Raw genomic sequence first — 25671 nt, forward strand, 5'->3', positions numbered from 1 at the left:
AAATGAGTTAAACCACATGAATATAAACACAGAGGTTTCCTTAAACTAAAACTGTAACAAACATCTATGATCCAGCTCTAAACTCCCAAGCATTTACCATAGGAACTTAATTCAGCATGCTACAGAGACATCATTATATCTGTGCATATTGTGATACTATAAAAATAGCCAAGTTATAGAAGTTGCCTAGGTATCCTTCAACAGATGAATCAATAAAGAAAATGTTGTATATAAACATAATGAATTATTATTCAGACATAAAGAATTAAATTATGACATTTGTAGAAAAAATTGATGGAAGTGGAGATCATTACATTTAGCTAATGATGTTAGATTGAGAAAAACAATCTGTTTTCTCTCACGTGCAGAATCTATATTTAAAGAAGGGGCATGAGCTAAGAGAGGAGAGGAAGCTATTTAAAGTGAATGAGAGGAGATACAGAGAGAAGGTGTTGGAAGGTATGCGATGTGACAGCTGAAGGAAATACTATTTGGTTGAAGGATGGGAACCAAACAAGGGTGGAGGAGGAAGTCCATTGGGAGTGAATTAGAACAAACATAATGATACATATGAAAATATTAAAAAGAAATCCAGTATTTTGTATGTTAGCTATAAATTTATAATAAAACCAAACTATATTACAAAGCCACAGTATATGCAGCAGTCAAGGATAAATCCAAGAGTCACCAAGCAGATCTGTAGAACAGAGCTGAAAGCCTGGAAGTAAACTCAGAGTGAGATGCTATGACAGAGATGACGCCAGTCCATAGGTGTTGTTCTCTCAAGTAGTTGGGGACAAGTAGTCAATACTTTAGAGAAAAAAAAAAGAATTACTCTTCAAGTTATACCATTTTGAAATTTAACTGGCAACGAATTAAAAGGCCTAAATGTAAGAAACAATAATGTATTTAAGAATAAATACTGGGGTGTATTTCTGAGTGCCATGATGAATATATATATATTTTGAGCAAGGCTATACACGAGCACGCCTCAATAGGCAATATTTGATGAGTTTGATCACTGCCCAGGGAAATATCTGTGTGATGGAAGACGGAAGACAAAGCAAACACACTAAAGAAAGGCTGGACGACAACCCTCAAAAGGTAGCTTCATGTATGTATTAATATGTTCCAATTGAACATATTATAGAGCTAATCTCAATTGTCAACCCAATCAGGTAGAGAAGACCGTAGCTTATTTAAAGCACACACTTGGGTGTATCTATGATTCCAGACAGGATTAACCTGGTCGAAATGAATGTGGGCTACATCATCCCATTGGATGGGGCCCTGGTTGGAATAAAAGGCAGAAAGAGAGAAAGCCAGCTACATTAGGCGGTCTCTCTCTGTCTTGAGAAAGCTTTGCAGCACGATGAATTCTGACCTCTAAAATCCTGATCCTAAGGAACATTTTCCTCTCTAAAGTTGTTTAGGACAGGTATTTGGTTACAATAACAACAGAAAAGCTGACACAAAACATTTTAAAACATCTGCTGAAAAACTGGCTGAATGTATAGGCAGACCAGGTGAATCTTGGGTTTCTTCAGTTTTTCTAGTAATCAAGGAATTGTCTCTCAAACAAGGTAATGATGCATACTACTAGCTTGCCAAGAAAACATAAAGCTTAACTATTTGATATGTTAATGAGCTCCATTTACATTTGTCTTCTTTTGGATCTCTTCATAATTGATCTTTTTTAATTTAGATAATGGGGGCCAGCCAACAGCAGAGTGGGTGGTATAGTGAAGGGGGAACTGTTGTGTCATAATTTTTGTGTTCTGACAAGTAAAGCTTGCCTGGAGGTCTGAGGGCAGAGATAACCACTGGTTAACCACAGAGGCCAGGTGGTGGTGGCGGCTCATGCCTTTAATCCCAGCACTCAGGGTTAAAAATGATAAGGTAGGGCAGAGACAGGATCTGAGCCTTTTTTGGTCAGAGGATCTGGAGAGGTAAGAAGTCAGTGGTGGCTACTCCTCTGCTTTTCTGATCTTTCAAGTTATTACCCTGATATCTGACTCCTGGTTTTTATTGGTAAGATTAATTACATTTATGCTTCATCTGGCATCCAAATGTTCAGCAACAATTTCTGCATAAAGCCTAAAAAAGCTTTAAAAAGGATTGTAAACACACAAAAATGAAGTCAAACTCAGCTTCTTGGTAACCGTTTTTTCTCGGATAGGCTGTTTGCTAGTGACCAGCAGAGGTGTTGATCCTTTAAGAGATGGCTTCCTGACTCAGTGCTAGTGGCAAAAACCACATGGCTCTTTTAAGAGACCCTACTACAAAGCACTTAAATGGGTTTTATGAGCAGTGAGTAGGGTACTACTCAGTGATACATGGACCCAGAAACTTCCCAGAATTGAGGCAATAAACTTGGCACACTGGTACCTCTGCCATGAAGCTAGGCTCTCAGAACCAAGGAATGGGGTGAAGCCATGGTCCTAGCCATGCCTGCTTAGCAATTTAAAGGCTCATGCGGTCAGAAGAAGATAGAGATATGCAGTAAAGACAGATTCAGATGAAAAAACGCTCTAAACAGGTTACAGTGTGTTTAAAAATATATGTAGGCTTGGGAGAGAAAAGAAAAAGGGTACAGAAAGTCCTTAAAAACAAATAGAGTAATAAAAAATATAATAAGCCATGTAAAGACAGAAAATGCATAGAGTCTAGATACTGTATGTTATTGTGTTGTCTTTAAATTTTTCACTACTATGAACAAATAACTGCCAAGAGACATTTGATTATGAAAGCTGCTAGATTAAACCAACCCATATATTTAAAAAATATCTTGACTTCAAAATTTAAGTCAAAAGATATGTTACTTTGGGAAAGAGGTTCTGCTTTTATTTCCACAGGAAATTAGAGATTCTGGATTCATTCTGGCTTATGCAAAATCAGGTTTGATCAAGGAAGACCCCCTGAAAAATCTCCAATGAAAGTGGATGGCCCAGATGATACAACATTTCAGAGTGCCTCTGTTGCAATTTCCTCTGAGTTCTACATCTAGAACAGTTTCAAGGCTGCTGACTGAGATGATCCAGCCTCACAGACTACTCCAGTCAGAACTTGACCATAATCCCAAATTTTCTCAGGGCTCCCCAAAGATTACTAGTGTCCCCAATCAACAGAAAGTAGTCTAGAGAACTATGCCTACATTCCCAAAAATAAATTATGAATGTTTGTCATAGTTTAGGGGGATTGGTTACAAGTTGTTATGGATAACGGTCATGAAAAAAGCTAGACAAAGTAAGCTAGATTAAAGGATATTGTTCTGAAAAGAAAAAGTGGGGATATAGAAATGATAGGATAAAAGGATTACTGAATCTACTTTAATCCAAAAAACAACTATTAGTCTTACATATTTTATATTGGTATGAATTTTAGTTTATTGATACAAATTCAAAGTAAATGTTGTTATACTCTATGTATATTTCTACTCTTGTTTAGGTATTATGTTTATACAGCTCATTTAAAAATGTAATATATAATTAAGAAATGAAGATTAATAGTCATCTTTAATAGCAAACCCATAGTCATGTTAGGTATGTTTTCAAGCTCATACAGAGATATATTTCAGATAGATAGGCAATCTTCAAACACTTCAAAGACCTACAGAATATGACATTTAAAATGTTTTAATGACTTAGACTTTTCTGGACAGTGAGACACATCTGCTCCTGACAGCACCAATTACTTCAAAGAGGATGATGGGCATTGATGAAACTTCATATGGAGTTTGTTTCCTTTATGGCAAAAGCTAGTCATGTGGGCAGAGAACTGCCCTTCCTTCAACTGCTAATAGTTATGGTCCAAACTGGATCAGCAAGATGCAAGAAAGGTGACTGCTGAACTTTGCCAAAACAAGGTAGGACAGTCCTTCAAAATTTCCAGCTTCACAGGAAAGTCTGTCAGATATGCTAGGTCTGTAGGCCAGAGTTGGATCCCCAATGTTGCAGAGGAACCTTGGGTGACTGTCCAGGCATTCAGCTGTTTCTGTCATTTCTTAATTTTGGAAGTTGTATGCTCTGCACTTCCTGTTTACTCAGGTAATATATTCTTCTCAGGTCTCAGATTGAGTTGAAGACTAGATAGTTATAGTTTTTTTGTGTTATAAGACTCAAAAAGAAACCTCGCTAAAAAGATGTAAGTGTATAAGGTTGAAAGACATCAAAAGATAGTTTTGGGTTGGTAATGCAAGTTAGGATAGAAAGTGAATTAGGTACAACACTGTGGACTCATCATGATAGGATAGATAATGGAGTATTTTCTCTGAATTTGTCAAATGCTAATGGACTAGAAATTGTTAATGTAATTATTGCCTGTATGTATTTATATATATTTATTGTACTTATTGTATGTAGTTTTTCTATGTTAGTTAAAACCTCTTTTTTATTTAGACAAAAAGGGTAAATGTTGTATGATATTTTGTTTGTGTTCTGAAAATGCTTGCCTAGAGATCAGAGGGCGGAGCTAGCCACTAGTTAACCATAGTGGCCAGGTGGTAGTGCCTCAAGCTTTTAATCCCAGCACTCGGGAAGAGTGAGGAAGTGATAAGGCAGGGCAGAGATAGGATCTGAGCCTTTTTTGGTCAGAGGATCCCGAGAAGTAAAAAGTCACTGGTGGCTGCTCCTCTGTTTTTCTGATCTTTCAGGTTATTACCCTGGTATCTGACTCCTGGTTTTTATTGATAAGATTAATTAGATTTACACTTCAGGGAACAAGAAAGATTTCAATAGTAATAGGCCTATATACCAGGATCTTGTAAAGAAAAATGCTGGTTGTGGCTGGCCCATTGTTCAGGTGAGTCTTCAAGAGTAGCTAATAGAACACAGGCATCTGACAGGCAGAGAACTGATCTGTGCCTTTAAATATGGCAGTCATTCTTTGGTGATCTCATTCTAAGATCCCTATGTACTGAAAATAAAAGTAGTCTAGAAAGCTCCAGTTGTAGTTCTCCTGAAGCTCCATTTGTATCATTTCTTAAATTTTTCTTTTTTTATTTTAATTGTGTGTGTGTGTGTGTGTGTGTGTGTGTGTGTGTGTGTGTGTGTGTGTGTGTGTGTATGAGAGTGAGCTATGTACATTTGAATGCAGGTGTCTACAGACTCTGGAATCATCTGGAGGTGGAGTTATAGGTAGTGATGAGCCACCTGATGTGAGTGCTGGGAACTGAATCTGGGTACTCTTTTAACTGTTATCTCTCCAGGCTCTGCATCTATTTCTTGCATAGAATCTTGCTCTTTAATTACAAAATTCAGTAAAATACTTCCCTTCTAGCTCATCTCCATTCCTTTTTGTCTGCACAGATACCCAGAAATACTTTCAACCTGGGATTTCTTGTGGCCACACCAGGCTGGGATTCAAATCAATGCCTTGGTACTCAGGCATCATCAGAGAAACTTCTTGCGGTAGGTGAGAATTAACACAGAAACCCACAATTGGACAGTTTGCAGACAGTGAGAGAGATTTTGGAACATTCATTCCTAAATGGGATGTCTTCATCAAACCCCTCCACTCAGAGCTCAGAGATTTAGGAGGAAGAGAAAGCAGAAAGATTGTGAGAGCCAGAGGTGATGGATGACTCCAAGGAAACAGTGTCTTCCAGACACAACAAGATTGATGAGCATGGGAACTCACAGAGACTGTGGCAGCATGCTCAGGGCCTGCAAAGATTCATGTCAGATGGGGTTTCAGTGCTGTAAAGGGGAAATGACAGGAGCCTCTACCCCTAAACTAGAAACTATCTGCAATTGATGCCTGCTTACAAATAAAAAAGTTAGCTTTTTCCAATGGAGTCTTACTGGGTATATTAACCATACTTCAGGGAAGGCCCTATGCCCAGAAGTAGATGGCCAGCACAAAATAAATTCAATGGTATTTTTGTAAACTTTTTGTTTCATATTTCTTTGTTTGGGCACTTTTCATCATTATTGGCCTTTTGCTGGTATATTTTGGCTTCTATTTTTTGTTTTTTTATTTTATTTTATTTTTCTAGTGTGTTTCTTTTTGTTATTGTTTGTGTTTATTTTTTTAAAGGTTGTCAAGAAGGTGGGAAGGAAGGGGGATGGGTGCTGGGGAAGAAGAAAAGCATGATCAGAATATATTGTATCAAGTTTTTTTTCAATAAAAAGAAAAACATGTCCAAAATTAGGGTAAGGAAGAAATTGATAGAGTGAATAAAATGAAGATATAAATAAATAAACTAAAGAATACAAGCAAACAAAGTACAGTAAAAGAAATGAAGGTCTAAGCAGTAACAGGATGTACAATCAAACTGCGTATTGCAGTCTTGCCTCTCTGGAAAAGGATAAAAAGGGTTCAGGTAGATCTCCCTTTTGCTAACTGTAGTCTCAGCAAGGTGGACAGTGGTTTGAGACTCTTGTCTTCTGCCTTTGGTTACAGAGTGAACACTGTCATCTCCCAGGTACAGAGACAAACCCTTCAGTGGACTCAGGATTTGCAATGTCAGCCCTTGGTTTGAAAGTCACAAGTGAACCTAAGCATTGAATGTGTCAGATTCTTTTGCCAGACACAGTTCTTCCTGTCATAAGATGTCCATCTATTTGCAACACATGCAGGTAGAGTGTCTTTCAGAGGAGACAAGCTTTAACAAAATCAGCAAACTCCAAACCTGTGATTTGAATAACATTTGGAGTTGTGTTTATTTTGGAAAAAGGCATCATTTTTCAGTTGCTGACATTACAGAGATAGAAAAAGGCACATTTCATCTCTCATTGGTGCAGCTAAGAGCATTTATCCTGGAGAAAAGGAGCTGTGTAGAAAAGCAACAAAAGAAAAGATAGAACAAAGCCTGTTGCAGCTGACATCCCATGGTTGATTTCCATTGGCCACAACAGTTGCTTGTCTTCCAAAACTCCTACGAACTTCAAGCACAAGTCTCATTCTCAGTCTCATTTTAGTAAATGAGCATTATTTAATGCAAGAGCTTTTGAAAGTCTTTGACAGCCTGAATTTCAATCCGAATTGGTGATAATGATGCACATATCATTACTGTCTTGCAAAGCTTTCGAGTGTGAGGAAAAACTAGTTGGGCCACAAGTAATGGTTCAGAGAATGCTTTGAAAGCATTCTTCCTCAGAGAGGAGCACACCAATTGGTCACTCGGTATCAGTCAGTCTTAAAAACATACACAGAGTGAGCAGGGTGTAGTTAAGATTTTAGGAACACACATGTATTTGTATATGTATGTATGTATACAAACACATGTAACAACAACTAAAGAAAAAGAACATAAATTTGAAAGAGAGCAAGGAGGGATGCATGGGAGGATTTGGAGGGAGAAAATGAAGATGGAAATGATGTTATTATATTATATTCACAAAAGTAGGATATTTTAAAAATAAAATATTCTCCCCTTGCCAAAAACCAACCCTCATTTCCTGCCCAGGGCAATACTCTTCTATTAAAATTCATTCCTGTTTGTTCTGAAGACTTTTGCTCATTCTAGGCTCCCATATTGACTTGGAAATGGTTTTCCCTATGAGAGGTAATAAATTAAACCTTCTCATTGGATAACTTGTATTTCCAAACATAACAGTGGGCTTATAGTACCGTAATACAGAGTCACTAAAGCAAATCCATTCCTGGAAGGCAGAAGTGGCTTGTGAGGGCTGTAAAGGTGTCCTGCCCTTCATGTCCTTTGGAAGAAAACATGAGATAGAATGAAATTTAGGACTAGGCTTAAAAGGAAAACTGAAGGGAAGAATGTGCGGCTTCTAAAAGCAAACACTGTCCACCTTCAACTTTTTCAACAGCCAACATGAGTTTTATAGGCCTTGGTTTGACAAACAAAGCCATAACATTTTCCAAATATACTATTTCTTTCTACATAAAGAGAAGCAATGTTTGAATGTGTCCATGGGGAAGCTTGCTTATGATCCTGATCCTGGAATAAGCTGTGAACCTCTTTTCTTGTCAACAAAACAGAAATTATGCTGAATGGTTTGTATGGTCTGTTCCAGAATTTTGGCTCTTGAAAGTAATATTTTGAATGGAATTATCTAATAGAGCTTCTTCTATAATGCTATCTATCTAGATATTTTAGCTTATTTTTTCAGAGTTCAAAGTTAGATTTAAATGTATTTAAAATACATTTCTTGTTTTTGTTAGTTTGCCTTTTTTATCATTTTGTTTTATTACCAGTACTAATTAAAGGTAGTTATCTTACTGTATTTATAAGGAAAGAGGCAGTCACTGTAAAATTTACTACAGTTCTATCTCCACACAACTGAGAAATTCATTCTATTAAAATTTTGTGTATCTTCCTGTGAAAGCGTTAACTAAAAACAAGAGAAATTAATATTTGGAACCATTGGCTGCCCTGCAATTCATTTGTCGACTTGTATGGGTGATTTTTGTTTTTGCATGCATGCATTTCCTATTTCAATCAATGAACATATTTTAGTTTGTTCATTTAGGGCAAGCCTCTTGACAGTTAAATGCCACTCAGAAGTAAAACTCGAAACTTTGGTATGAAATCTGATGTTGATGTCACTGTACTATGGCGGACCCTAAAGATAGATACAAAGAAATCCCGTTCTGAAATGAACAGATGCTGTGGGATGGTCTGTATGTCAAATGTATGCTCTGATTGGTCAGTAAATAAAACACTGATTGGCCAGTGGCCAGGCAGGAAGTATAGGTGGGACTAAAAGAGAGGAGAATTGAGAGAACAGGAAGGCAGAAAGAGACACTGCCAGCCTCCGCCATGACAAGCAGCAATGTGAAGATGCCGGTAAGCCACGAGCCATGTGGCAAGGTATAGATTTATAGAAGTGGATTAATTTAAGATATAAGAACCGTTAGCAAGAAGCCTGCCACGGCCATACAGTTTGTAAGCAATATAAGTCTCTGTGTTTACTTGGTTGGGTCTGAGCAGCTGTGGGACTGGCGGGTGAGAGAGATTTGTCCTGACTCTCTCACCTGTGGGCCAGGCAGGAAAACTCTAGCTACAAACAGATTTGAGTGCTCTCACTGGAAGGGTCTTGAGCAATTCTGAATGGTTGTATGAATAGCGAGTTTTTTTTTTTTTATTAATACTAGATTTAAATGTCATTTTCTGACTTATGCTTGTTTTTGATAGACCAATGTTTAATATACTCTGGTCAAGGTACCATCAACTGGAACAGCATTTGCTTCTTTCTCCTTCTATAAAGCCAGATGAACCAGCACTTCTTAGATGGTCTCCAGCAAATTCTTAAGAAGAAATGTCTTTTATAATTGGTGAATGTCACCTTCTATTTATCCTTTAAAGCCCTTACTTAGACTGTCATCCAGTTTGGGCTTTATTTACTTATAACTAAATTATTCTGGGTGAATCTTCACTATAGCAAAAAGAACACCCACTATCAGCTGATAGAAAAATGAAGTCAATGAAAGAGTAGTTAGATGTTTTTGGTGGCTCAGCAAAAGGAATAAGCAATGACATCTTGTGTTCATACGTACTGAGGAGGCCACTGCTTTTTTCTATTGATTAAAGCACATTTAAACACTAAGTTTCAGCTTCTATTATCTTGAATTTCTTAACCTCTTTGTAAAAATCGCAAATATCACTACTACTCCTTTTCCCACAATAATCCTGCCTGCTTCTTTCACTCTTAACAGCAACAAGAAATGACACCAGTGCTACTTAAGAAATGAATACTTTCAATTTATCTTCACTATTTATTCTTATGAATTAAGGGAGGTGACATTATTAAGAGGGTAGAATACTGAGTCCCAGGCACTCTTCCCCAAGCAGACAGACAATTACACAACAGTCTATGAAACAATCCCCTTTGTTAGGAATCCAGAAACTAGTCGAAAGATTCCTGTGCTGCATTTGAATGTAAAACTAGCTGCATCAAAACACTAGGAAATTTTATCATTTTCACTCATCATAGTCTGTCCCCAAGCTTCACTGGAGTGAGTAGCATGATTGGGCAAAAGCTTCCAGCTCCTGGCTTTTCTGAGGGAAAGGAAGAGAAGATTGAAACTTGGTTCTACTTACCAGATGTTTTGGTAGACTCTTTAATGGCTTCTGTCTTGTCTGTACCTCACTGCTGATAGCAACCAGCAGCAAACTGAGGTCCACTTAAAACACAAGTGATGCTTTAGAATGTTCTATACATACCTAACACAGTCCTTCCTCTGGCCCATGACAGAATTGGAGGGCAAAAACACTTAGAACTCCCAGCTTTTCTGTGGGGAGGAAAAGAATTTTGAGTTTGTATAATAATCAGGTTGGGGAGTGGGTGATTCTGACTGGCTCCTCCTGTGCCTGCTTTGTAGTTCTGATGGGAATGGACATACTCTAGAGGCCACTGGTAATAAAAGAGAGCTGGACAGTTTGCGACAACTTCAGAGAACCTGTAGTGTTATGGACACATCTCAAGGGAACAAGAGAGTATGGGCTATTCTTAGAGCAACTGCCAAGTTCCTATCATTTCTGGATACCCAAGCAGAGCAACAATGAGGACACACACAGAGAAAATGTTTAAGGAGATTCTCTAATCTCTATGCAGCCAACTATTTGGTGTTTGGGAAAAGTTTCTATGTTTTTAAATTCATGGAATGAAAGTTACAAGGTATACAGACAAATATGATGCCATGGCACATGAACAAAGTATACCTACAGAAACTGATCCTAAGGGCATGATGATATATGAAGTATCTGACAATTCAATTCAAAATAATCATCATAAATAAGCTTAGCATCTCAGAAAAATTATCTGTGAGCCAAATGAGAATATTTACTAAGAGATGAAAATACAAAAAAAGGAACCAAACAAAAATGGGAGCTGAAGAACACAATAATTGAATTGACAAATTCTCTATTCAATGTAAGAGCTGAGTTTGGCATACCAATCACAAACTCAAAGAGAATCTATCTGAAATGATATAGAGAAGGGGGCAAACCAAAATACCGAGAAGAGCCAAAGACAGCAAAGGGATGCCAGAGAATTCCAAAGAGTACTAAGTGCACTGAAAGTTCTCATTTAAGACAAACCTTGCTGTCTGCTCTTTTACTGAGCAAAGAGGCATTCTAACTAATGGTCTTCTTTTCTTCTCTTCCTTCTTCCAAAACTTCAACCAGAGTTAAAAGCACTGTTCAGAGTTAAATATTGTAAAGCAGAAATACAATTGATTGACAAGATCTGGAAGCAGAAATAATTTAACAAAATAATGCATAAGAGCTGTTGCCCGAAAATTCTTCTTAAAGCCTTCAAAAGGTGAAGGAGACAGAAGCAGGTCCCACATTAAACACAGCTGTAGACAGCTTTGGCAGGGAATGATTTCATGCTTGATATTCCTAAGAACCATCACCATGATGATGAAAGTGAAGATAATGGAAGCAGCTTCCTTTCCTGGCTTGCAGGGCTTGATATCCCCCATTAGCTAGAGGCATGCATCACTGCAGAGTTGTGATGCTTTCATCTCTGTTCTCAGGGTTTCAGAGCAATATCTGTAAGTGCTGAGAAAGGCTGTTAATGAGGCACAAAGAGATGGTCATTGGAATGTTCTTCATAATAAGAATCTGGCTACTGGTATAGGCATTAATAATGACATTCTACCATACATCACAAATACTTAGAACGGTTCTCTGTCTTTTTAAACAACCGTGTTCATTGTTGAGATAGAACAAAATATTGTGTAGTATTTGTAGTTTCATGTTAAAGTCATTTGTCCTCTGTGTTTAAATAAGTTCAATTTGTAACTACCTGGATTGCCCACAGATTAATATACAATTCAATTATATATTCTAGCTTACCTAGAAAGGCTCAAAATGAAATGGTAACTTTGGTTTCTGGGGCTAGAGTCAACAGCCATTAAGAGAACAAGGATTTGTTGGCGCTCTGAGCAGCACCATAGTGGTCAGCAAGAACAAATGCCTGAAGAAAGGGGGCAGAAAGGGAGTCAAAGAGGAAGTGCTTGGTACATTTTCTAAGAAATTATTGGTATGATGTGAAAACTCTGTGTATGTTCAATATTAGAAACATTTGAAAAACACTAATCATCAGGATTTAAGGAACCAAAATTGCATTTGATGGCCTCAAGGGTTATATATTTGAAGACAGACTTGCTGATGTAAAGAATGATGAATTTGCATTTAGGAAATTCAAGTTACTTGCTGAGTATGTTGATGTCAAAACCTGTCTAACTAACTTTCATGGTGTGGATCTTACCTGAGACAAAATGTGTCCCGTTGTCAAAAAGCAGCAGGCTGTGATTAAAGCTCATGTTGATGTCAAGACAACAGGTAGTTATTTGCTCCACCTGCTCTGTGTTGGTTTCACTAAAAAAAGATCCAACAATCAGATACTCAAGATGCCGTATGTATGGCATCAACAGGTCAGCCAGATCTGGAAGAAGATATTGGAAATCATGGCCCAAAACATGCAGACAAATGATTGAAGGAAGTGGTTCCAGACAGCATTGGAAAAGACAGAAAAGTCTTGCTAGTCTATTTATTTTCTTCATAATGTCTTCATTAGAAAAGTAAAAACCCCAAAGAACCCAAGTTTGAATTGGGAAAACTCATGGAGCTCCATGGTGAAGGTGGCAGTTCTGGAAAAGCTACCAGCGACAAGACAGGTGCTAAAGTTGAACAAGCTGATGTGTATGTATATGGACTATTAGCCCAAGAATCTGTTTAAAATCCAGATGTTAAATAGTGAAAGAGAGTCCTGTTGGTGATGGTTAAAGAGGGAGGGGGAGAGAGAGAGAGAGAGAGAGAGAGAGAGAGAGAGAGAGAGAGAGAGAGAGAGAGAGAGAGAGAGAAGTCATTTTTTAAACTGAGAAAAAAAAAACAATGACATCATGAGGTTTGCAGACAAATGGATGGATCTAGAAAAAAATCATCCTGAGTGAGGTAACCCAGACTCAGAAAGAAAACATGGTATGTACTCACTCATAGGAGGATACTAGATGTGGAACAAGGATGACTGGACTGCTACTCACATCACCAGGGAGGCTACCTGGAAAATGGGACCCCAAGAAAGACACAGGGATCGCCCAATGACAGAGAAATGAAAGAGATCTACATGAATAGCCTGGACATGAGTGGGGGTAATGAAAGGCGAGGGTCGAGGGAAAGAGAGCTTGGGGGAGTGGGAGATCCCAGCTGGATCAACAACAGAGAGGGAGAACAAGGAATAGGAGACCATGGTAAATGAAGACCACATGAGAATAGGAAGAAGCAAAGTGCTAGAGAGGCCCACAGAAATCCACAAAGATACCCACACAACAGACTGCTGGCAATGGTCGAGAGACAGCCCGAACTGACCTACTCTGGTGATGGGATGGCCAAACACCCTAATTGTCGTGCTAGAAACCCCATCCAACTACTGAGGGATCTGGATGCAGAGATCCATGGCTAGGCCCCGGGTGGATCTCTGGGAGTCCAATTAGCGAGAATAAGGAGGGTTTATATGAGCGAGAATTGTTGAGACCAAGGTTGGATAAAGCACAGGGACAAATAGCCAAACAAATGGAAACACATGAACTATGAACCAATGGCTGAGGGGTCACCAACTGGATCAGGCCCTCTGAATGGGTGAGACAGTTGATTGGCTTGATCTGTTTGGGAGGCATCCAGGCAGTGGGACTGGGTCCTGTGATCATTGCATGAGTTGGCTGTTTGAAACCTGGGGCCTATGCAGGATCGCTTGGCTCGGCCTGGGAGGAGGGGACTGGACCTACCTGGACTGAGTCTACCAGGTTTATCTCAGTCCGCGGGGAAGGCTTTGCCCTGGAGGAGATGGGAATGGGGGGCGGGCTGGGGGGAGATGAGGGGGGCGGGAGGGGGGGAGAACAAGGGAATCCGTGGCTGATATGTAGAACTGAATTGTATTACAAAATAAAAATTAAAAAATTAAAAAAAAAATATTCTGCATGCCAGCCTCAAGATTCTAAGCATCAGGCATTGCAGCTACAGCAGGATTTTAACAGGATGAGCTACACAATTTTCTGCCTGGGAAGGAATGGGTTAGTGAAGAACAGATTGTCAATTAAGCATGAGTTGAAAGTTCAGCTTTCAGAAGATCCTGAACTTATGCCTCACATTTCAAGAAACAGATCCTGAGGAAGAACAGAAATAGATGAAGGCTATAGATAAGACGAAAAACTTACATAAGCCAAGTGTATGAGTTTCTCTACCCATGTCATTGGCTCACGTAAATGCCAGACATCATTTTATATCCAGCCTAGATATAGCAGACGTTGGCATTTAAGTATAGATTGCTATGAGAGAAAATTGCCCTTGAATGAAAAAGGAAGTTTACTGGTGAGAAAAACGATTTCCCCCAGTTAACAGTTAAAACCCCAATAATAGAAATGTTTTCAAGCAGAGGTCATAGGGTGGGAGAAGAGAAGAGCTATAATGATACCTCAGTTCCCACCTAAAAAGAAAGAAAATCAGCTTCAGTTTAAATTGCAATGTGTGGGTTGTGTACATCGAGCGTTCTCCTCCCTCTTGCCTAAAACCTCAGGCTTCATGTTAAATGGGACAAATCACATCGTTCGTAGTTCTGCTCTGCTTGGTACAGCTGCTGGCTGCAGGTGGTGCCCTAAAAATATATTGTTTGTTTATTTTGTGTTGTAGCAGTCTCCAGAATGGTGCCGAAAAGCACAACTGCTCTCTTCTCTTTGTGTTGGTGAACCGCGTGATGAGAGACTAAGGCCTCTGCCAAACCCAGCATGGAAAGGCCCAAATAAGAGGCCCAGGTAGTGCTCGAGGCTCAGCTTCTGATAAGTTCCATTTTCTTTGGATTCATGAAGCAAAGCTGACAAGCAGACTATCTGTCATCAGAGCCTCTTGACTGGGTCTCAGTGAAGCAAAGCCAAGCTACAAACTGCCTTTGTTGGGAGAATAATTGAGCTGCTCTGGAGATTACCATCTATAAGCACACGGGGCAGAAATGAAAAAGAAATCAATAACACATCACAGACGCAAAATAGAGGCAGAGAGGAATGCAGGTAAATGTTCATGTAGATTATTTAAATAGAGCTTTTAATGATTTTTTTCTTTAATAACTTGCATGATCAAATAGTTTTTCCAGTCATCCTGGCAGAGCACTCAAGGGTAACTCTGCTTACCTCACAGTTGTTGAACACAACACAACAATTTATATGTAAAACCGTCTTACACACTATGTTCAGAGTAATGATACATGAGCTTTACATTATCCATTAATCCTATTCTAGTCATTTTTCATTAGGTGAGTCTCAAAACAATGAGCCTCCCCAAAGGTAAGGATTTATATGAACTAATTGGTACAAAGGAAAGATTGACAATTGTAATTTCATGCCAAGCAACTTTTGGCAAGGCATTTCTTGCTATTGAAAAATAAAAATAAAAGAATCAATGGGATTCTGATAAAAGTAGATTTTTAAATCTAGAGGATAATTAAGTGAAATGTAAACTAAGGATGACTTTATAAAAATACTTAAAAAACCAATTGCACCGGGCGGTGGTGGCGCAGGCCTTTAATCCCAGCACTCGGGAGGCAGAGCCAGGCGGATCTCTGTGAGTTCGAGGCCAGCCTGGGCTACCAAGTGAGTCCCAGGAAAGGCGCAAAGCTACACAGAGAAACCCTGTCTCGAAAAACCAAAAAAAAAAAAAAAAAAATAAAAAATAAAAACCAATTGCCTTCTAGCAACTGAGTCACTAAAGGCTTTCTAAAATTTAGTGCATAGAAATACATTTAGATTATTAACATGAGAGGGAATATGTTACCTAAAGAGTGGACTTCTAACTAGCTCCCATCTCACTTTTAATTCTTGTGGGAACTATGGCTATTGGCTGCATGCATTCTTCTATATGTGCATGGGGAATATATGGTACATCCAATATAATCATGATTCCAAATTTCAGAAATACAGATCAATGATGTTTATCCTGACAGTGAATTTGGAAAGGAAAAAAAAGAGTGAAGCCTGGAGAGGGAAAATAAGAGTTCCAATATTAGGAATGATAGGCAGACAGAAACAGATAAATGGAAGAAGGCAAAGGAAATCGAAAATGTTGAAAAAATAAATCTAAGGCAGATCCAAATGAGAGACATGGACCAGCCAGTGGAAACCTAAGAAGAAATTTTTGAATTGTTTAAAGAAAAAGAATTTAATCAGGTAGTGGCAGAGGCAGGCAGATCTCTATGAGTTTGAGGCCAGTCTGGTCTACAGAGCAAGTTCCAGGAGAGGACAGACATGGCTACACAGAGCAAATCTGTCTCCAAACAACAACAAACAACAATAACAAAACAAAAACAAAAATACACAACAAAAAACAAAGCAAAGAAAAAGAACTTAAATGCACAGTGAGTAGAAACGGAAAGACAGTTGGGAAGGCTGAGTCAATTTGAGAAAGTAGCCTGCAGCTGTTGACTCCAGACTAGTGAGAGGCGGTCAGAGCGGCAGGTGTACCCTCGGCGTGTGTGTGTGTGTGTGTGTGTGTGTGTGTGTGTGTGTGTGTGTGTGTGTCACAGCCTTTGCGATTATCCTATCCATCATGGCCCATAGTCACACAGCTCCATGCTCTTCACATTCGGGCCTTACCTCAGCAACCACCCATCTGAGCGACTCTTGCTGCTGGTTCCTCATTCTGCCTGCTTCTCTGTAGAGCAGCGATGACAGCGGCCGCACTGTTGGTTCTCCATGCACACATAGGACGGACACACACACTATACACATGCTATCCTCACAAGAACTGAAGTTGCAGGAGTAGGGTGAAAGGGTGGACTCACCCCTACTGCTCCAGGAATACAAGTAAGGGCTCTCAGCAGTCACTGTTCAGAGACTGAAAGACGGTGACATCATTTCTGACTCTAAGCAGGTCAAGAGGAATGTACATTGTCAACTCAAATCTTTAGGTTGAATCTACTTGACTTTAAGCCACTGTTTGAATATGGCAGCTTTTTAAAATTTTTTTTTATCAAGTTTGGAACAAGGCTCACCGCAGTTTTGGCCACTATTTTCTAATTTCCCAATAATGTGCTTCCTTTGATAACTTTTCCCAAAAGATTGCATTTGTAAGCAACACTAACATGTTTGGGAAGTAAGCATGTTGCTTGCTGTAAAGGAACGCAGATAAGTGAATCATCGTGACTGCACTTCTCTCTACCTTGGTGTACAATTCCAATTAAAGTTGGTTTTCAAAGTACCATGGGTTACATAATAGTGATAAATCAATAAAAATGACATTTGACTAATAGGATAACATGAAATTATGGTATATATGAGTTTTGTGCTTAGACATTTAAAAGAGTAGAATCCTTTCTATACTCCTGTGATGAAGAAATTGATGAAGTTCTAGAAAAAGAAGAGTGATGGGTGGAACAAGATGAATGAGCAGAAGGCATCGATTAGTAAGAGGAAAAAGGAAAAAAATGTGCTGAAAATGAAGTAACCAAGCTTAAGAGGGGGAACTGTTGAGACTCAATGGAAAGAGAACAGAGAGATGCATACATTTCAGGATGTAAGGGGAGATAAAGTTAGCGAAAATGTCCTTGGAGTTGTGACACTCTGGACTTCCTGTCACTGTGGGAAGCACCTGAAGTCCTGAATGAATGTGTATTGTTTGACATGGGCACAGCCATGTCAGGGACTCCAGTGCCTTAGACCTATGGGAAATGGCAAAGTCTTCCTCTGGTCAGTGTGTGGATGCTGATAGTGTGTGCAGCAAATGTCACCACAGCTTTCTCCCCACAATTGTTTACAGCTTGAAGACTGCTTAACCAGTCTTCAGAGACTAACCAAACTTGCCTCCTTGTCTGCTATCTATAATACTCCCACCTCCTGTTCCGTTGTATGTGGCAACACACCTCCCTCTTCAACTCTATATAATAATTAGTGTGAGTTTCAGGGTGCAGTGGCAGCAGCTTCTCCCGACTACCAAATTCCTGATTTTCTGTCAAATGTGGACACATTTCTGTCCCTTCCGTCATTCCCTCACTCCCACAGTAAGGTCTACCCGAAGCCTTGCACAGCTTGCAACATCAGGACTACCAAACTCCCAACTACCAAATTCCCGATTTTCTGTCAAATGTGGTCCACATTTCTGTCCCTTCTGTCATTCCCCCACTCCCACAGTAAGGTCAATTCCCGAAGCCTTGCACAGCTTGCAACATCAGGACTTGGGAACCAGATGTGAAGCAGGTCTTAACTCAGACATCCACGTGACGGTTGCTTCTCTGGGTAGAATCCAGTCATCATCGTACAGTAGGAAAGACAAGATTGTGAGATATAAACTTATTAGTGTCCAAAGTTGTGAGCTTGACTCAGGCTCATTGCTTGAGATGAATTTCACATGGTTGGTGAGAGCAGAGACCAAGGTTAAGAGGAGAAAGAGCAGAGTCCGAAAACCTGCAGCTGGGATGGCATGAGGAAAAAAACAGGGGGAAATGACCAGGCCCAGGAATCATGTCTTTTGCTGAACAGAAGGATGTGTGGGCTGGTAGCAGTTTAAGTCCTATTTATAAGACTGATAAAATTGAAAGATACAGACAGAATATCACAGATGGTTCCTTTCTACTGTGTAAACATTATTTAGCTGTAGTGTATTTGCCCATGTTTTTATTCCTTTTCTCTCAAGTATAGCATGCCAAACAATAAATTATCTTTCACATTATGGCTGTCAGTACAAATCGTGTTTATATCCTTCCTTTGAGAATTCAATGCTCTTATTTAAAAACAGGAACACATCTTAGTATGTTTCTCTACCACTATATTTAGACAATCCGGTGAAGAGGAAAATGCCATGAAATACTTATGCCTAAGAATTCTGTATTACACTAATTGATTGGGACTAGAATGGCATCCTAAATAATATTGTACATTACAAAAGAAGATGATAATCTGAGATTCCAGGCCAACAGCTTGTAACAATTTCCACAAAATACTATGATTTGGTAGATATTAACATGATTGCTTATTCTGGAAACACCTTTGACTCAATGCAACTAATTTAGTTCTGAAATGGTTTTTTGGTTATAAAGTTAAGTATAAGAAATATGATTTGAACTTAGTTCATTCCACAATATGCTGTATACAATCTCCACTTAAACCTCACTTTATTAAGAAAACATAATTATTAGTGATTTGTTGCAGTCTATAATCCTTACTACCATCTTAAGCGCATTTATATTTTTATTCTCTGTTTCCAAATGTTGTGATAAATAAGATGATGGACTTAGAAGTCAAGTGAGTTTTTCAAATATTCTACACAGAAGCAGCCATTGTGCACAGGTGGTTATAGCGGATAAGGGACAAGGCAGGCTAGTGAAGCTGGCGATTGAGTCATAGTATATTGATTTTTTAAAAACCAGAGCTCTACCTGGGGAAAAGGTAAATGTAGTAGGATTTGCTTCGTTTTTTTTGTATATCATTGTGAGTTTATCTGAAAAGTTTATATAGTACCAAAAGGAACTGAGCTAAGGAGAAAATAAAGGATCCTGTTTTTATTCATTCTCAAGGCAATTTCCTTAGCATTTAGGTCATAATTATGAAGTATTTTATTATACAATTGGGGGTAAGATTTAAGGATGGGTACTCCCAGATTGTGACTATTTTACCTTCTATTTCTTAATTTGCAAGTAGGGAAAAACCAGAGAACGTTAATAACAAACAACGCCCCCCCGCCCCCCCCTCCCCCGCGCATTTAATTTGTCTTCTGAGGCTGAGTTCTTGCACTGCTTGCCGGGGTGTTCACAGACACATTGACTAATTTCAAAGGACACACCAGCCATAAGCAAAATGAATCAAAAGACCTGTTGAAAGGAACTAATTAACACGAATTTCAACCAGTAGTATTTGTTACCAATTCAGGGATAGCACACTTGTGGTTCTAAAATTAGTCTGTAGAACTTTATTTTATTTTCTCTGTTTGGAACACATGGTTGTTCCAGGGAACATCTTCTGATTCCATTTCTATTTTCTTTTCTAACCCTGAGGGAACTACCTGTTTACACTCATATTTGTTTCTTTCCCCCATGTGTTTTTGAATATTTGTATGAACTGGAGTGATGCTGCAAAGAAAAAAAGAAAAACAAATCACATTTGTTTCCTGAGTTCCTAGCCTTTACATGGTCTCTACATCTGAGGTCCCAGGAGCAGTACATCTAAATGAGCCCAGCATTGCGGATATGCGTACCAACCGAGTCTACCTACTGCGGGTACAGCTAACAGCTGAGTCCCCCCAAATCACCATACTTCTGACAACCGAAACCTGCCTTCCAGTACATCTAACAACTAAGCTCAACATTCTGGGTTATGTGACAACTGAACCCAGTACTACAAGTACTTCTAACAACTGAGCCCCACCTTGTAGTGTTTCTAATAATGGAGCGGGAACTGTGGGTATATCTGACTGAGTCCAGCACAACACTTACATCTAATAGTAAGGCCTACAATGACAGCTGCTGGCTGTTGTTGGAGCTGGGAGAAAAGGATGCTTCCCATGCTGACCATTTTCCCTCGTAAGGAGCCAGGAGTTTTGTCCTAAGAAGGAAACTACTTTTTTGATCTTTGACACTGGACTGGTAATCTCAAGACTCGGTTCTCATTTCCAGACTTATTACAAATCACTAGTTACTACTGAAATGTAGTGAATGCAGTGAAGATACAAAGGTGTATTGATAACACACTATTTCTGCCATAGGCCTGACCTGAATGAAAATGTTTCTGAAGACCTAGGGGAAAAAAATGGTGGAACAACCCACACTGTATGGCCACCCTTGCCTCAGAGACACGATTTCCCTGAACGTGGCTGTGTGGCCTTATAGGTATTAGATAGAGAACCTAGTTCCCTGAGAGAGCTGTGGCGCCATCTTGGTAGTAGGAAACTAACTTTTCTGCCTGAATTTCATTTGTTTCTGGGAAATTCAGGGATTTAGACCCACTAACTGTGAAGAGAAAGGCAAGACACTGGTGTTTCTACACAGAACTCTGGAAACGACAACCACCCAAGATTATACCTATAGTTTGTATAAACAAGGTTATAATAGGTCTTAGAAAGGCCTTTTTTAGGGCAACACTGAGCACTGCTTTAGAGAATTGTCCATTTCTGCTCTCACACAGCCTGAAAAGTATCAAACAATTTTTTTAAACCTGAGGTCTATGTGTGTTAGATTATTGCTTGATTTTTTTCACTATTAGTTGAGATAGCAACCTTGTGGAGGATTAACTGATCATACATACATCTATTTATTTCTGAATTCATTCTGTTCCATGCATTTGTATACGTGTCATGGCTATACTACACATTTTTAATCTCTATAATATCGTAATGTATTTTAAAAACAGGAAGACCGACATGTGTAGCTTTGTTCTTTTAAAGATAATTTTGATTATTCCTGGTAAATTATGACTTTGTATGACCTTTAGGGTTGCTTATTCTGTTTTTATAAAAACTGCTGTGGAGTAGTAAATTTTTTCTTGGTAATATTGTCTGCAAAAGATCTTCATATAGTGGCACACTAAATAATACATTTTAAGTGTATCTATTTTGTTGCTATTTTAAATATATCTGATGCAGTTTAATTTTTTTTTTAAAAAAATCATGTTGGGGATCAATTTCAGGCATTCAAATATCTCAGTTCAACCACTGAGATACACTGTTTTGCCCAGTAGTATGATTTGAAACTTAACAATCTTTTATTTAAAACACAAGTATAGAGCTCACTCATCTCAGCCAGTCCTCTCAGCCTATATACATCCCTTGACACTCAGCTGACACACACGTAGACCCAGGGTGCCCTAGTTCTTCCTCAATTTCCATCCTCAGCCATTCCTCACAGCCCATCTCCATTCTCTTGTTACTCTCCACCTTCTGCAAACCTACTCTCTTCCAGGGACCCCACAGCCACCACACTTCATGGGGACTCAGATAGACTATCTGTGCCCTCCTTTGTCTTCTCCATCCTTGTCTTTCTAGGATACTTCTTGTCCTTCTGTCACTTCACACCTCAGCCCCCCATTCTAGCTCATTTCCATTCCTTTAGGACCTTCTGCCATCTGTGGCCAAACTTGGGGAACCCTCAGTTCTGCTTCTGCCATGCTTCATGGAGCTGAACCCTGAATTCTACTTATAAGACCTTTGGGGTCTGTTCCCTTCACCCACCTGCTTGCTTATCACCCACCTCTCCCACTGGACTGATGTGGGACTGCTTAGAGTCTGAATCTGGAGTTCTAACCAGATCTCTGGATCTGAAACCAGTCAGAGTATGAACCCTAAAACCTATACTGAAAATCAAGCTCCATTCTGTTGGTCCACAACTTAATAGATTGGGATAACAGTGATAAAAAACTGAACACCCACCTAACAAAGGCAAGACCAGATGTCCACACCAAGAAACCACAAACCTCATAACTCCTGATGGCCAGACCCCATCCCTAAAATACGAACATGAACAACTAAGACAATATACCTCATACAGAGACCAACACCTCTATTGTTATTTTTCCGGAGAAAAGCAGTTTAGCTGAAGCACAAGACAAGGACTTCAAAACAACAACTATGCATATGTTCAGGGACCTTAAAGAGGATATGAATATATGCCCCCCCCAAAGACCATGAAAACATGAACAGTTGAATAAAATAATGAAAGCTATTCAAGTTATGAAAATAAAATTTGACAAGAAATAGAACTCTTAAAAGAAAAGTCAAACTTAAATAAAATGCAAAATGAAAAACTCAGAAAGAAAAAAAAAACAACTCAAAGGAAAACCTCAGAACAGATTAAATGAAGTGGAAGAGAGAATTTCAGGTCTTGAAGACAAGGTAGAAGAAATGGATAGCTCAGTAAAAAAAAATGTTAAAGCTAAAAAAAAGCCAGTCATAAAACACCCAGAAAATCTAGGACACTATGAAAAGACCAAACCTATGAATAATAGATAGATACAGAGGAAGAAGAAGAAACCCACATCAAATATACAGAAATTATTTTTAACAAAATCATAGAATAAAACTTCCCCAATCTAAAGAAAGATAAACCTATGAAGATGCAAGAACACCAAGTAGACAGGACCAGAAAAGAATCCCCTGTAACACATAATAATCAAAATAAATGTTCAGAATAAAGAAAGAATACTAAGAGCTGCATGGAAAAAAGCCTAACCCGTATAGAAGAACAGGCTCAACAGAATACACTTGACTTTTCAATGGAAACTTTTAAATCCAGAAAAACCTACATAGATGTTATACAAGCTCTGAAAAGATTGGAGATGCCAGCCTAGACTACTAGTACCTAGTAAAAGTCATAATCAAAGGAGAAAGAAAAATACTTCATGATGAAAAAAATATATATAACCAATTTCTATCTATGAACCCAGCCCTACCAGAAGGAAAATTTGGGTCTGAAGAGAAAGTTAAATATATTAAAGAGGACACAGGAATAAACTCCAGAACAGTCAACCAAAAGAAGTATAAAACAATAATAAAAACAATAAAACTACAACAAAATAACAGAAATTAATAAACACTGCTTAACAATAATGCTCAATATTAAAAGTTACAATTCCCGTAATGAAAAGACATAGACTAGCAGATTTGATTAGAAAACAGGATTCATCTTTCTGCTGCTTCCAAGAAATACACATCACTAGCCTTGATAGTTGACAGACACTATAGATAGGACAGATAATATTTTAGGGGAAGAGGATAGGAATGGTAGTCCAAGCAAATAAAACAAGAAGCAAGTAGGCTTAGCTACTTTAATATCTGACAAATAGTCTTCAAACAAAAATGAGTCAGGAGAGATAGAAATGGCCACTACATACTCATTAAAGGAAACAAAACAAAACAAAACAAAACAAAACACCAAGAGGATAATACAGTTCTAAACACTATGCATCAAATGCAAGGACAACCAATTTCATGAAGAAATACTGCCGCAGCTAAAATCAAATATTGACCCAAACATAGTGGTAGTTGGTGGCTTCAATACCTCTAACTCATCAATAATAGTCCCATTCAGCCAAAACCTAAACAAACTTTGGAGTAAAATAATATCATAGTCAAATGGAACCCAACAGGCATCTAAAGATCATTCCTCTCAAACACTAAAAAAATGTATTTTCTTCTCATTACCCCTTGGGAATTTCTCCAAAACTGACCACATATTAAGACACAAAGCAAATCTTAACAAATCTAGGGAAATTGAAATAATGGCTTCCATCCATCTGTCTACCATGGATTAAAGCTGAATATGAACAACAATAAAAACAAGAGAAAGTACATAAACTCGTGGAAGCTAAATAATTTACTATTGAATGAAAATTGGATCAAAAAGAAGACAAGAAGGAAATAACAACCTTTTAGGAATGAATGAAAATGAAAACACAACATTAGAAGACACAATGAATGCAATTCTAAGAGAAAAGTTAATAGCACTAAGCACCTACATTGAAAAATAACCTGGAGAGATCTGTTAATAACTTAATGATGCATGTGAAGGCTTTAGAAAAACAAGGAGAAATAACACCCCAAAATAGTAAATAGGAAGAAATATCCAAACTTAGGCCTGAAACTAATGAAATAGAAACAACAGCAACAATAAAAAACAATACAGAGAATAAATGAAATGATAAGGTGGTTCTTTGAAAGAAATCCAGAAGATTGAGAAAATTTATCCAAGTAAGTTAAAAGAGAGAGAAGATTCAAAGCAACACAATTAGAGATAAAAGGGAGAAATACAGAAGACACCAAGGAAATTCAGATATGCATAAGGGTGTACTTTATGAGACAAAAATCCAAAGAGTGCAGTATTGTCACACTGCAAATAGTCCCATCCAGCCAAAACCTAAACAAACTTTGGAGTTAAATAGTATCATAGTCAAATGGAACCCAACAGGCATCTAAAGATCATTCCTCTCAAACACTAAAAAATGTATTTTGGCAGGGACCGGCAGCTCTCTAATTAGATTTAAAGCCCACTTAATATGACAGAAATCACACCTGGTATTGGAAAGCCACCAACCCAGCATTAGTGAAGTCATGGACCTTGGAGGAGAACCTACAAATGCCATTTTACTAAACTAGCATCATCTCTAACTCCTTTATAAATATTTGTCCTTATACTCACAGGTAAGTGTAGTTCTCAACCCTCATTAAGGAGACTTCTTTTTGGAACAGACAGATACCATTACAGACAACCACCACAAGTCAAAATGCAGAGATGTGGAGCTCAGTCCCAAATGATAAATCCATAACACAAATCCTGTACCTAAGGCTCGGGAATCATTGCAGAAGTGGAAGAGAAATGATTGTAAGAGCCAGAGAAACAGATAGATTACTGTGAGATTGTGTCTCCTGGAAATAGCAGAAGCTACACCCACAAGGCCTTGCCAACAAGACTGACTAAACATGATTTGAGCAAGGACAACACCAACAGATGTACTAATGCAGAACGTGGAAGGTCATCAGGCCTCAACTCTAGAGAAAGAACTACAGGCACTACAGAATGCTTTGAGTAGGAGGCATAGTTTTCCTCAGGAAAGAGCATACTCATTGGTTATACAATACCAAATGGTCAGCTATGAAAATATGTGTATAAAAGTAATATGACATTGCTGTGGGATGTTCTGTATGGCAAATATGTTAATAAATAAAACACTGATTGGCCAGTAGCCAGACAGAAAGTATAGGCGGGACTAACAGAGAGGAGAGAGACAAAGGAG

The 25671-nt window shown here is 38.5% G+C and overlaps 1 protein-coding gene and 1 pseudogene across 4 annotated transcripts in view; one reads left to right on the top strand and one right to left on the bottom strand.

The window, feature by feature from the left end:
- The window catches only part of Nkain2 (sodium/potassium transporting ATPase interacting 2), a 1070529-nt gene that overhangs the window by 165897 nt on the left and 878961 nt on the right, over positions 1 to 25671 (bottom strand). The window lies entirely within an intron of this gene.
- Positions 8328 to 12678, top strand: LOC128118563 (40S ribosomal protein S3a-like; annotated as a pseudogene).

The sequence above is a fragment of the Peromyscus californicus genome, unplaced genomic scaffold, assembly GCF_007827085.1.
Source record: "Peromyscus californicus insignis strain IS unplaced genomic scaffold, ASM782708v3 Scaffold_22__1_contigs__length_63687245, whole genome shotgun sequence".
In the NCBI taxonomy this organism is placed as follows: Eukaryota; Metazoa; Chordata; class Mammalia; order Rodentia; family Cricetidae; genus Peromyscus; species Peromyscus californicus.